Genomic DNA, 14,600 nt, shown 5'->3' with positions numbered 1-14,600 from the left:
ACTGCGCCCAGCAAGCTCTACTTCATCTTCTGAGGAATAAATGAGTTAATACATGTCAATCACTTGGAACAGTGCCACATATATAAACTTAATAATTCTTTTTTTGGACAGTGTCTTGCTGTGCTGCCAGGCTGGAGAGCAGTGGCCTGATAATGGCTCACTGCAGCCTTAACCCTTCCTGGCTCAAGCAATCCTTCCACCTCAACGTCCTGAGGAGCTGGGACTACAAGTGTGCACAACCATGCCTGGCTAATTTTATTTATTTATTTATTTATTTAGAGATGGAGTCTCCTGGCTAATTTTATTTATTTATTTATTTATTTAGAGATGGAGTCTTGCTCTGTCACCCAGTCTGGAGTGCAATGGCGCAACCTCGGTTCATTGCAACCTCCGCTTCCTGGGTCCAAGTGATTCTCCTGCCTTAGCCTCCTGAGTAGCTGGGATTGCAGGCACCCGCCACCACACCCAGCTAATTTTTGTAATTTTAGTAGAAACGGGGTTTCACCATGTTGGCTAGGCTGGTCTCCAATTCCTAACCTCTTGATGTGCCTGCCTCGGCCCCCCAAAGTGCTGGGATTACAGGCGTGAGCCACTGCACCCAGTCAATTTTTTTTATTTTGAGTAGAGACAAGGTGTTGCTATGTTGCCCAGGCTGCTCTCAAACTCCTGACCTTAGGCAGTCCTCCCACCTCAGCATCCCAGGGTGCTAGGATTACGGGTGTGAGCCACTGCGCTCAGCGATAGCTTAATAATTATTATTACCATTTGTTTCAGTTATGTATTCCTGCATAACAAAGTACCCCAAAATTTAGTAGCTTAAAACAACAATTGTTTTATTATATCTCACGATTTTATGTGTCAGGAATTTGGGCAGGGCTTGGCTGGGAGATTCTTTCATTCCGCAAGGTGTTGATAAGGATGCTTGATGATATTCAGCTGGCAGTTGGGCTGGTCAGAATTCAAAACAGTTTCACCTACATGTCTATTGTGTTAGTGAGCATGGCTGAAAGTTAGAACTATTGGCCCGGCACAGTGGCTCATGCCTGTAATTCCAGCACTTTGGGAGGCTGAGGTGGGCGGATCGCCTGAGGGCGGGAGTTCAAGACCAGCCTGACGAAGATGGAGTAAACCCCGTCTCTACTAAAAATACAAAATTAGCCAGGCATGGTGGTACGCACCTGTAATTCCAGCTACTTGGGAGGCTGAGTCAGGAGAATCGCCTGGACCCAGGATGCAGAGGTTGCAGTGAGCCAAGATCGTGCCATTGCACTCTAGCCTGGGCAACAAGAGTGAAACTCTGTCTCAAAAAAAAAAAAAAAAAAAAAATTAGAACTATGCAACTAGAACTATTAAACAGAACACCTTCATATGACCTCTTTAGCATAGTGGACTTAGGATAGTCTGACTTCTTACATCACAGCTCAGGCAGCTCAAAGGGCACAGGTTTGAGGGTTACAAGGAACAAGGTTGAGGCTGCATGAGTTTTTTTTTTCTCCCTGTAGCCTCAACTTCCCAGGTTCAAGCAGTTGTCCCCATTCACCTCCCGAGTAGCTGGGATTACAGGTGGGCGCCACCATGTCCAGCTAATTTTTTCATTTTTATAGACACGGGGTCTCCCTATGTTGCCTAAGCTGGTCTCAATTTTTTTTTTTCTTTAGGGACAGGGTCTTGCTCTGTCTTCCAGGCTGGAGTGCAGTAGTGCAATCACAGCTCACTGCAGCTTCAAACTCTGGGCTCAAGCGATCCTCCCAACTTAGCCTCCTGAGTAGCTGGGACGACAGGCATGCGTCACCACACCCAGCTAATTAAAAAAATTTTGGTAGAGACAGCGTCTTGCTATGTTGCCTCAGCTAGTCTTGAACTCCTGGATTAAAGAAATCCTCTCACCTCGACCCCAAAATGCTAGGATCACAGGCATAAGCCACTGTACCTGGCCCTGCATAGGCTTTTATAACCTAGACTTGGATGTCACATACAGTCACTGCCACCATATTCAGTTGGTCAAAGTAGTCCAGATTCAAGGCAAGGAGACACAGACCTTACCTCTCAATAGAAGGAGTGTCAAAGAATTTGAAGTTAGACATTAAACACTCCTCACACTTTGACCCCCAAAAGAAGTTTCCTGGAGGGATGAACTCCGGAAGGATGTCGATGGAACAGTCTATCCTTCTTTCTCTGACAAGGAATTAGGATTATATCTCCTGTGATTTGGAGGCAATCATTTCACACCCTTCCCTGGAGGTGTGCAGGTATATCCTCACCCATGTCCATCCACATGCACACACACGGGCATTCACACAGGCAGATCTGGTATATCTGTGTAGTCAACCCTGTCTCCATTTCCATCCGTTTTTCAGGTCAAGGAGACCCATAGTCCTGCCCTAGAGTTTTTTCCCAGGAAGTTAATTCACTGACCATTCCTGCTCCCACTGGTGTGAACAGGGGGTGTTGGTAGGGATAGAACCCAGTCAGTCACTGACTGGGGAGTCTGGCTTTGATGTGTTCTCTGGGGTGTGCATGCACATGCGTGCGTAAATGCCTCCTGGTTCTGACTGGCTCAAGTCAGTGTAGAAGTGAGGTCTGGTGCTAAGAGCAGGCCGGATGGCTCAGACACATTCTATAAATCCAAGGAAGCCAAAGTGAGATCTAAATTCTGCAGGGGTCAGCCCAAATCCTCACTCTAACCAGCCCTGCCACACTCTTCCCCATACTCATCTTATGTCCCATGCGTACTCACCGTTCCCTGATCATGCCACGTTCTTCCATTCTTCCGTAGCTTTGCCCATGCTGTTCTCTCTGCATGGAATGCCCTTGCCCCCTCTTTTTCCTGACAACCCTAGTGTCTGCCTTTTGTATCATGTGATATTGCAATGATCTGTATATATTATTATTATTATTATTTATGTATTTATTTTTTTAGACAGAGTCTCACTCTGTTGCCAGGCTAGAGTGCAGTGGTGTGATCTCTGTTCACGGCAACCTCCGCCTCCTGGGTTCAAGCGATTCTCCTGCCTCAGCCTCCCGAGTAGCTGGGATTACAGGCATGTGACACCACACCCGGCTAATTTTCGTATTTTTAGTAGAGATGGGGTTTCACCATGTTGGTCAGGCTGATCTCAACCCCTTGACCTCACGTGATCCACCTGCCTGGGCCTCCCAAAGTGCTAGGATTACAGGTGTGAACCACCATGCCCGGTGATTTGTATAAATTAACAGCTCCACTTTCCTCAAGAGCAGAAACCATGCTCTACTCATCGCCGTATCACTAGTGCTTGGCGCACAATCATTCTCAACAAACACTGGTTGAACTAATGATTGAATGAACAGCTATTGTTCCCAGATTCAGCAACTATTTCTCCTCCATGTCTTTGCTCTGTCCCACTCCGCCCCGATTCCCCGGGCTGCTATGAGACGGGGCAAGGGTCCCAAAGTCTAGAGTGAAAAGTTTGGGCTGCATTCTTGAGGCCCCAGGGAGATTCTGCAGAGTCTCCGAAAACAGGGAAGGATTCCATGGTGTAGAGGTGGGCCCAGCAGGCCCACAGGCCCTCACACCCAGAGTGCATTCTGCAGGGTTTTTCTAATGTTGGGGAGGATGTCTTAACGTCTGAAATAGTCTGTAAACATTGGGTTAGGTGTTAGGGTCCGCTGGGAATACTTAGACTGGGACTGAGCCAGTACCCTGCTGGAAGAAAATAATTCAGGCTGCTGAGGTGGGGGCAGGTGCAGTTGAGAAAAGAAGTCCCCAAGATCAGTGCTCCTGGCCGGGCGTGGTGGCTCACGCCTGTAATCCTAGCACTTTGGGAGGCCGAGGGGTTGGATAACTTGAGGCCAGGAGTTCAAGACTAGCCTGGCCAACATGGTGAAACTCCATCTCTACTGAAAGTACAAAAATTAGCCAGGTGTTGTGGCTTATGCCTGTAATCCCAGCTACTCTCCTGAGGCAGGGGAATCATTTGAACCTGGGAAGCGGAGTTGGCAGTCAGCCAAGGTTGCACCACTGCACTCCAGCCTGGGTGACAGAGCAAAACTCCATCTGAAAAAAAATTAAATAAAAGATCAGTGCTCCTCACACTTGAATGTGCAAATTCCCTGGGAATCTTGTTAAAACGCTGCTTCTGATTCAGAAGGTATAAGGTCAGCCCCAAGATCCTGCTTTTCTAACAAGCTCCCAGGTGATGGCACTGTTGGAAGGATAGAGGGCAGGAGCCAGAACGCAGCTGGAATCACACTTCGAGTAGCAAAGACCTAGAAAACTAGCATTATGATCCAGACGCTGAGGATTCAGCCCTTAAAGGGAGTGGCTGCCATCAGCAACATCAGTAAAATGTTCAGAAGATGATGCAGGAGACAATACACAAAGCAAGCCTGACAAATATCTGGCATGTGTGCCAACCCTTCCATTCTTTGATTCTGTGACCATAGTCAGGAGTTCAAGACCAGCATGGCAAACATGGCAAAACCCCATCTCTACTAAAAACACAAAACACTAGCTGGGTGTGGTGGCATGCATCTGTAATCCCAGTTACTTGGGAGGCTGAGGCAGGAGAATCGCTTGAACCCGGGAGGCAGAGGTTGCAGTGAGCCAAGCTCCTGACACTGCACTCCAGCCTGGGCAACAGAGCCAAACTCTGTCTCAAAAATAAAAAAATAAAAAATAAATAAATAAATGGTGACTACCAATATAAAGTGGTGAATATATTGCCTGCACAGTTTTATGGGACATGGTAGTGGAATGGGAAAGAGGAATAGAGGGAGACAGAAGCCAGAGAGCTAGGGGTGGGGAAGAATAGGTGACAAAGACTATTCTTGCCTAAGACTATGGGCAGATTCCCAGCTCTCTCTGGATGGCCCTGGGCTCCCTACTGGCACTAAAGCTCTTTGAAAGAGGTGAGTGGCACTTGTCATCTTCAAATATCTGAGTACAGAACTTCTTTTCAAGGAAAGTTGTGAAAGACTCTGATATGGTCAAAAAGATATAACCTGTCCTTGTGTGCTATTTTCTAGTTCTATTGTCATCAAGCTGTTTTACCACCCAGTCAATGGAAACAATTATTGTCCATAGAAATGCAAATTGCCTGGTGCATATGCAATTGATTATTGCTTAGTGGTTATTGACCAATTTGGCATCTATTAAGCAGATTTACTTCATCCTTTTTATTTTTTTTTTGAGACAGGGTCTTGCTCTGTTGCCCAGGCTGGAGTACAGTGGTGTGATCATGGCTCACTGCATCCTCAACTTCCTGTGCTCAAGTGATTCTCCTGCCTCAGCCTTCTGAGTAGCTGGGACTACAGGCGTGTACCACCATCCTTGGCTAATTTTTTTGAATTATTTTTTGTAGATTAAATTTTTTGTAGATTATTTTTTGGATCTCACTATGTTGCCCAGGCTGGTCTTGAACTCCTGGGCTCAAGTGATCCTCCTACCTTGGTCTGTGAAAGTGCTGGGATTACAGATGTGAGCCACTGTGCCCTGCTGACTTAATCATTCTTTTTGTTTGGTTTGTTTTGTTGTAAGACAGGGTCTTGCTCTGTCACCCAGGCTGGAGTGCAGTGGCATGATGTTAGCTCACTGTAACCTCAATCTCCTGAATAGCTGGGGCTACAGGTGCATACCACCATGCCTGACTAATTTTTAAAATTTTTGGTAGAGACAGGGTCTCACTATGTTGCCCAGGTTGCTACTTCATCACTCTTTGTTTTTCTTTGTTTTGAGACAGAGTCTCACTCCTTTCACCCAGGCTGGAGTGCAATGGTACGAACTTGGCTCACTGTAACCTCCGCCTCCCAGGCTCAAGTGATTCTCATGCCTCTGACCCTCGAGTAGCTGGGATTACAGGCATGCACCCCCATGCCTGGCTAATTTTTGTATTTTTAGTAGAGACAGTGTTTTGCCATGTTGGCCGGGCTGGTCTTGAACTGATCCAAGTGATCCACCTGCCTTGGCCTCCTAAAGTGCTGGAATTACAGGCATGAGCCAAAACGCCCAGCCTATTTCATCACTCTTGATGGCCTAAATATGTCTCTGCTCTTTGGATTGCCCTTTGAACTGACTGTAACATCTTACTGGTTCCTTCACTAATTAATGAGTTAAATAAAAATTTTGACATGATTATTGTATATTTCCATGAGAGTAATTATTCTGTTTTGTAGAAAAAAACTTTTTTTGACATTCTCATTAACAGTGAAGATTGGGCAGGAGGTTTCCAAGATCCTCTGCCCCGGACAAGCTTTTCCACAGGCTCCAAATGCCATTACACCTGTCAGGTCTGTCAGATTGGTTTTTTGGTTTGTTTTTGAGACGGAGTCTTGCTCTGTCGCCAGGTTGGAGTGCAGTGGCGTGATCTCGGCTCACTGCAACCTCCGCCTCCCAGGTTCAAACGGTTCTCCTGCCTCAGCCTCCAGAGTAGCTTGGACTACAGGTGCACACCACCATACCCAGATAATTTTTGTATTTTTAGTAGAGACAAAGTTTCACCATGTTGGTCAGGATGGTCTCAATCTCTTGACCTCGTGATCCGCCCATCTTGGCCTCCCAAAGTGCTGGGATTACAGGCATGAGCCACTGCATCTGGCCCATCTGTCAGGTTTATAAGGGATTACCCCCACTTCATTGCTTGTTTCATGCCATCCAAATAGATACATGATGATTCTATATTTGAGCTGGACACATTCTCAAACATTTATATGTGCTTGTTTAACAAAACATATAACAAACCTACAAGTACCACAGCAAATACTTATCCATGTATTCATTCAATGATAGGAAGTTGCATGTGGCAGGGACTGCATTTGTATCTCTTTTGAGCTTAGCAAGTGCCTAACTCATGGTAAGTACTAAAGACACATCCACTGAGCCAACACATGAATGAATAAGCCCAGCAAGCCTTTACTGGGTGTTTACTATGTACTGAACATTGTTTTAAACACTTTATTTAGTTTGTTTAATCCTCACACTAGTTACATGGTAGGCACAATTAATTACTATCCTCATTTACACATAATACAGAGAGGTGAATGAACTTGCTCAAGGTCAACAGCTAGCAATGGCTGAGGCAGAATTCAAGCTCTGGTAGCCTGGCTCCTGAGCCTATGATCTTGGGCACCCATATGCGCCAGGCATCTTGCTAGGTTCTGATATACAGAGATAAAAGACACACCAAACACAGACTTTCCTTAAGGAGGTCACACTCGAGAAAGGCAACAAATAACTAAAAAGAATGTGATGTGCTCTGGCAAGTGAGAACACGATGCTAGGGACAGAGGGTGTCAGAGGGTTGGACAGGGGTGTGGCTGACTGCAGAGGGGCCACTTGACCTGAGGCAAGTTCTGAGGCTACTGGTAGTTAATGTTCAGACCAGAGGAAGGGAAGAGCATTCAGGCCACTGGTATGTTTGGTCTGAGAAGGTGAGAGTCTCAAGGCTGGAGCCCAGAAGTGCAGGGAAGTGAAACTGGAGAGACGAGCCAGGTCCAGACCCTGGAAAGCTTTACTTGCTGAGGGAGGAAGGGTGTTGGGATGCCCCTTGGAGGCCTCACAGGACTGTGCGAAAGGGAGATATGAAATCAGACCCCACACTCCACCTGCCCCACCCAGGACACTAAACCCAATACACAGAATTCCCTACAAGCTGTATCCCACCCCGGAGAGTTCCCCGGGAGGGCTAGACAGGAGGGAAATGCTAATTGAGTGTGGGACACAGCCAGAGCCACCTGGGAGCCATGGCTGGGATTCTCTCCCCAAGCCTTCCCCCACAATTCCTTCAGTCACCCCCACCCCCCAACCCAACCTTGCCAGCTCAGGCACTCAGGCACACTCCCTCCTGTCACATCCCCCTTGAGGCCAGAGATAAGAATAAGCAACATGTCTCTTCCTACACCGCTTCCCTGCTCGCCCTCTGACTCTACCATCCAAAGCAGCTGCAGAGCCTGGAACACCCTAGGCCCCAGTCAGAGGAGGGAGCATGGGGAGGTGGGAGCTTCCTGGGGGGCCGTGGCTCTGGGCTGTACCCTCCCCTCCCACAGGGCTGAGGCTGGTGATTAGTTGGGTTAATTATATCCGAGCCATTTCCGATTGGCACAAGCCCACCCACCCACAGAGCCTGCCCAGAAGGCAGGCAGGCAGGGCCCAGGTCAGGATGCTGGGGCACCAGCTCCTCTAGGTGGATTCCTGACCTGTGTGATGATGGCCAAACGGAGGCTGATTGTCCTCCTGCTCCAGGACGGCCTCCTCTTCTCTCACCAACTTTGTTACCCATCCCTCGGTTTTCTTTGTCCCCACACAAGTCCCTCTCACTCCCCTCTCCTCCCCCCAGGTTTGGAATGAAATCATGGGGCCCTGAGTTCCGCACTAGGCCCCGACATAAACACTCTGATTGGGCTAATTATAAGGGCCAGGCTGGGAGGCTGGAGCCTTTGGAAAGCTTTGGCTTTCAAACAAAGGGCCCACGGCTCAGCCCCTAGCGCAGGCCGGCTCTCTTCCAGGCTTCCTTATGAATGAGGGGTTCCAGGAAGAGGCAGTCCTCTAGCAACCCCGTGGCCTGTGGGCTCGCTCCATGTCCCACACCTCATCTTGTCCCTTCTCGGTTGCTTTCGCCTTGGCCCTTCCAGGCCTCAGATCCCAGGGCCTTGCCGGATGGCTTGGCGGAGCCACGAGTCGGGCCGTGGAAGACAAGGCAGCAGGGGAGGAGCTCTCAGGCTGGGAGGCAGGGGCAGCGGCAGGGGCAGGGGTAGGGGAGGCGCAGGGGAAGCCAGCTGTGACAACCCAGGCCCTAATTAGTCGGCTTCAAAGTGGGCAAAGAGAGAGCCCGCCTGCGTGTGTGCCCTGCTCACTCAGGCGAGTAAGACATTTCTGTCCCAATCAGAGGAGAAAGAGGAAGAAAAATACTGGCCACCACCACCCCAAGGAGCCTTTAGACACTGGACTGGCACCCTGAGTCAGGCAGAAAAACTGAGAACCTAGGAAATCATTCTCTTCTGTTGAAACTGATACAAAAGTGCTGGGAAGGGAAGAGTGTAGTTCCTTTAAATGATACGCAAAGGGGGAAGGGAAGTGCTGGGTACAGGAGGGCATGGTCCCTGGCCAGTGCTACACGCCCATGGACCTAGGTGAGGACAGGCACTTTTGTTTTCCTGCCCAAATGTTGCGTTTCCCAAGACCACCCTGGCCTGCCATGACCCCGTCCTGTGCCTATAAAAACCCGGGATCCCCAGCAAGGCAAAGCCAAGCCGCTGGATGCTGAAGAGGAGCACGTCAGCAGAGGCAACACACAAGCAGTTAGGCATTGAGAGGGACACACCAATAGGCACTGGCATGCTGGCAGGCCACTGACCAGGCAGAACAACACGGGGTTTGGCTGGCGCAGTCAGAGAAGAGCCCGGGCCACCGAGTGGCCTGATTCCTAGGCGAGATCCATTTACTTTCTGGCTGCCCCGTCTTCTGAGAGCAACTTCCACTCAATAAAACCTTGCAGTCATACTCCAAGCCCACATGTGATCCGATTCTGGTACACCAAGGCAAGAACCCCGGGATACAGAAAGCCCTCTGTTCTCTGTCCTTGCACCAAGGAAGAGGGTCTAATTGAGCTGGTAAGACAAGCCACCTATCGACAGCAAAGCTGAAAGAGCAAAACTGAAAGAGCACCCTGTAACACGTGCCCACTGGGGCTTCAGGAGCTGTAAGCATTCACCCCTAGACACTGGTGGGGCCGGAGCCCCACAGCCTGACTGTCTGCATGCCTCCGCTAGAGGTTTGAGCAGCGATGCACTGAAGAAGCGAGCCACACACCCATTGCATGCCCTGCAAGGGGGACAAGGGAACTTTTCCCATTTCGCTAGCACTTTGGGAGGCCGTGACAGGAGGATCACTTGAGGTTAGGAGTTTGAGGCCAGCCTGGGCAATGTGGTGAAACCCCATCTCTACAAAAAATACAGAAAAAATTATTTGGCCATGGCACACGTCTGTAGTCTCAGCTACATCCGGAGGCTGAGGTGGGAGAACATATGAGCACAGGAAGTCCAGGCTGCAGTGAGCGGTGATCATGCCACTGCATTTCAACCTGGGCAATGGAGTGAGACCCTGTCAAAAAAAAAAAAAGTGTTGTTTTGGTAGAGACAGGGCTTTCTCCATGTTGCCCAGGCTGGTCTCAAACTCCTGACCTCAAGCCATCCTCCCCTCCCAGCTTCCCAAAGCACTGGGATTACAGGCATGAGCCACCGTGCGTAGCTAACACTTTTCTAATCTGGAAAAGGAGGAAACTGGACATAATTATTCCTAAGCATCCTTCTAGCATTTAGTTTTCTTGCGTATCGTCTCAGTGCTCCATATCCCCACCACTACCCAACTCCCAAACATACTCATATGTAGCACCAGGGGCTGGGTTCCTGCACACAAGTCATCTAAAAGTGACACTATTGACTGAATGACTGTGACCTAGGAGGCTGGGCTGATAAGGATCACCTAACAAAAACCAGTTATTGGTGTTAGTGCTTACACTAACATCCCCTTGAAGGAAAAGTCTTAAAGCCATTTTATAAATTGTCAACCTATTTGCCCTAATGTGGTCATTCTCATCACTTATTACCCTCCTCAAAGTCTTTATTATGCAGCTAAATTACGATAATGGTTTAATAGTTTTTGGCAAACTGTAACCATGATGTCACAAAAGCCATACAAGCAGGTAGGAAAGATGTTATTATAAACTCCTCCCCCTTTTTTAAAGCAGATAAGAAAAAAAATTTTTTTGAGACAGAGTCTTGTTATGTTTCCCAGGCTGGAGTGCAGTGGTGTGATCTCAGCTCACTGCAACCTCTGCCCCCCAGGCTCAAGCCATCCTCCCACCTCAGCCTCCTGAGTAGCTGGGACTGCAGGTGCACACCACCATATCCCATTAATTTTTGTATTTTTTGTAAAGAAGGGGTCTCGCCATGTTGCCTAGGCTGGTCTCAAACTCCTGAGCTCAAGCAATCTCACCACCTCAGCTCCCCAAAGTGCTGAATTACAGGCGTAAGCCACCACGCCTGGCCAGATAAGAAAATGTACAAGGGCCAAATGTCCGGTGGCAAGGCCATAAGAGCTACTAAGTGACATTGCTTCATCGTGAATTCATGCCTTCTAAGTCCACATGCAGGGCGTCTGTCCTCTGAGAACATACATCCAGGACCGTACCATCCCAGAGGTGACCTGTCTTTCTGCAGCTGTGAAGGGGAGCTTGAGCTGGGTGTGCCCAACTGATTAGGATTTGCTGAAACAATCCAACCCTTCTTCTATACTTAAAATCCCATCTGGTCTTGGTCCCATATATTTTCCTTTCAGTTTTAAAATGCAAGTCTCTTCTGAGGGAAAGCTGATCCATATGTTTCTGCATTTAAACTTAATTTCTCCAAATAGCAGTCTCTGATATCCCTGAATTTCATACATTTTTAGAAGACAAGAAATAGGAAGAGGCCAAGTATGGGCAGACTGGGAAGAGAAGGAGCTCCAGGCGCTCACTGGGATTCTCTTCCTTAGAAAAATAATGTCTCCCATCCTTACAGTGGAGGCTGAGCCTGGCTTCAATCCCATATTCTTGCTCCAACTCTAGCTAAGGCGACAGTTATAACACTTGGGCCAGACAGTATGAGACTCCATCCAGCACACTTTTTTTTTTTTTTTTTTTTTGAGACAGGGTCTCCCTCTGTTGCCCAGGCCATACTGCAGTGGGGCAGTCACAGCTCACTGCAGCCTCGACTTCTCCGGCTCAAGTAACCAGGCTCAAACGATCCTCCCATCTCAGCCTCTTGAGTAGCTGGGACCACAGATGCATGCCTAATGCCCAGTTAATTTTTTTGTTATTTTTTGTAGAGACAGGGTCTCCCTGTGTTTCCAGGCTGGTCTTGAACTGCTGGACTCAAGGGATGCTCCTTACTTGGCCTTTCAAAGTGCTGAGATTACAGGCATGAGTCACCGCGCTGGCCCAGTACAGTTTACTATCTAGAGCATAGTAAAGCGAGGAATTAACTTGATCCCTGATAGCTTGGCCAGGGCAGGAAATAAGGTCACCTGTGAGAGAAGCAATGATTCTGTGGTGCTTCCTGAGTATCTCCATCACGTACCTCAGCAGGAGGGCTTGGGTGCTCCCTCCAGGCAAACATGACTATGACAATGAAGTAAAAACAAACCTGGATGATGTGATGGGTGGGCTTTGATGGAGAAAATATATGGCAATATAGCATGGTAGAAAGTGCCGTGTAGTCAGACAAAACTGAGTTCAAAGCTTGGCTCTGACAATTAAGCCCAGAGACTTTAGGCAAGTCACTTAACCTCTGTGAATATCATCAGTAAGCTTCCGCTGCATGAGATTGTTACAAGAATTAAATAAAACTATTTGTAGGGTATGACAATTAATAGGCACTTAAATAAATGGCAACCAGTAGTTTCATATTATCTGAAAGTTAAGATACTGTGTGTTGAATTTCTTAACTCAACTCCCACTTAAATTATGCCCCAGACAGTCTCCTGACATGCTGCTGAGGGTCTAATATGGAAATTTTGAAAACAATCAATCAACAATAATTTGATGGGCATGTGATGGTACAAAGCCAGTGCCAGATGCTATGGATGAGTGGGCAGGGGAAAAGAAAAAAAAGTAGCAGGTTTGCAAGATTGTTCAAGGCTGGACACAGTGTCTCACACCTGTAATCCCATCACTTTGGGAGGCTGAGGTGGGCGGATCACCTGAGGCCAAGAATTTGAGACCAGTCTGGCCAACATGGTGAAACCCTGTCTCTACTAAAAATACAGAAATTAGCTGGGTGTGGTGGTGCACGCCTATAGTCCCAGTACTCTGAAGGCTGAGGCAGGAGAATAGCTTGAACCCAGGAGGCCGAGGTTGCCGTGAGCTGAGATCGTGCCACTGCACTCCAGCCTGGTGACAGAGCGAGACTCCATCTCAAAAATAAAAATAAAAATAAAATGAATAAATATCCAACTATATATTACTTTTGTTTTTATCAAAGCTAAAAAAGGTCTGGAGGAATAATTCCAAACTATTAACAGTGGATACTTCTGGAAGGGGGTGGGGAAGATGGGGGAAGAAACTTAAATTTTACTTTGTACATTTGTGTACTATCTTAAAATATTTTACAGCAAGCATGTATTAATTTTATAATCAAATAAAAGAATTAATTTGAGGATTAATTATAAATTACAAAATATTCAAATAAGGAAAGACTTTAAAAGGATTATAAATATCACATACATGTATATTCTGACTTGGAAAGATTTCCATAAAATATTGTCTGGTGAAAATTGGGTACACATTACAATGTCTTCCTCATCTCTTTTATAACATTTTCCAAAGAAACAATGTAATGATCAAAAGCCCCAAAGGGGTGAAATTTTATAATCACCCTAAATACAATAAAACACACACAAAGATGTGTGTGAACAGTAAAGGGCACGAACTCACCTACATAACTTTTGAATCGTAATTTCATAATGGTCAGGACAGAAACTAAAACTAATCTTTGAGCACCATCTCATGGAGATATTTGCCACTACCATGTGGTAGTTAAAATTATGCCTCAGTGTTTCTCTGTGTGTGTGTGACTGAAGGCTCTTCTTTAACAGTATGGTGCAATTTCTAGGAGATTTTTTTCTTTTTCTTTAACCCATAGTGTATTACTTAACCTTTCTACAACGAGCAGTGCTTTCTCTGTAAAATGTAAAAACCATACTTAAGAAAGAAGTGGAAATTAAAGTTAAAAAACTATATATATATATAGTTTTTATATGCTCATAATTTTATTTATATATATATATACACACACATACACATATATACACATATAATTTTAGTTTTTCAGCACCACTCCCAGCGTGAGAAATTCCTGAAAATGTTTTCTAATAGTGCACTGGGTCAAAGTCATGACCCATGCAACTCACCCACCAAATGTTTGACATTTTCCTAAAGCCAAATTGAAAGCTCAAACAACAAAAATAATAACCAAGACGGCAGGGGAAGTGTGAGCCTGGGAGTACTGAGTAAACAGAAACAGTTGAACTCTCCAGGCGTGGTTTGATCTTAATAGCTAGTGGGCTGACCTGCAAACCATATCCCCACAATCCCCTTAATGCCCTTTGGAGATCATTTAGGAGCTCTAACCAATACAGAATATAGCTTTCCACCAGGCTAATCAGATGGAGTCCTCCTTTTTCTTAAATTAGAACAGTGCAACGACCACACGACTAACCAGACAAAACTGCATCTAACTGTAGCTGGATGGGACTGAATGGGCCAGTCCCATCCAGCTACCTGTTTATTTGGAGGTTTTATCTGTACAACACAAAAACAGCTCCATAATTGGTGGAATTCACTCAATTGACAAAAGTAAATAGGTATGTCAATAAAATACTAACACAACTCATTAAAAAGTGGAAACCACAGGAGGCTGAGGTGAGAGGATCGCTTGAACCCAGGAATTTGAGGCTGCAGTGAGCTATGATCGTGACACTGCACTCCAGCCTGTGTGACAGAGTGGTGAGACCTCGTCGGTATAAAAAAAAGTTCACCTTTTTTTTGATAGAGAAGGGGTCTCACGACGTAAAAGTGAAACACTTTGATACT

The sequence above is a fragment of the Chlorocebus sabaeus genome, chromosome 16 (genome assembly GCF_047675955.1).
Source record: "Chlorocebus sabaeus isolate Y175 chromosome 16, mChlSab1.0.hap1, whole genome shotgun sequence".
Taxonomy (NCBI): Eukaryota; Metazoa; Chordata; class Mammalia; order Primates; family Cercopithecidae; genus Chlorocebus; species Chlorocebus sabaeus.
The sequence above is the reverse complement of the archived record's forward strand: the minus strand, read 5'-3'. Positions refer to the sequence as shown.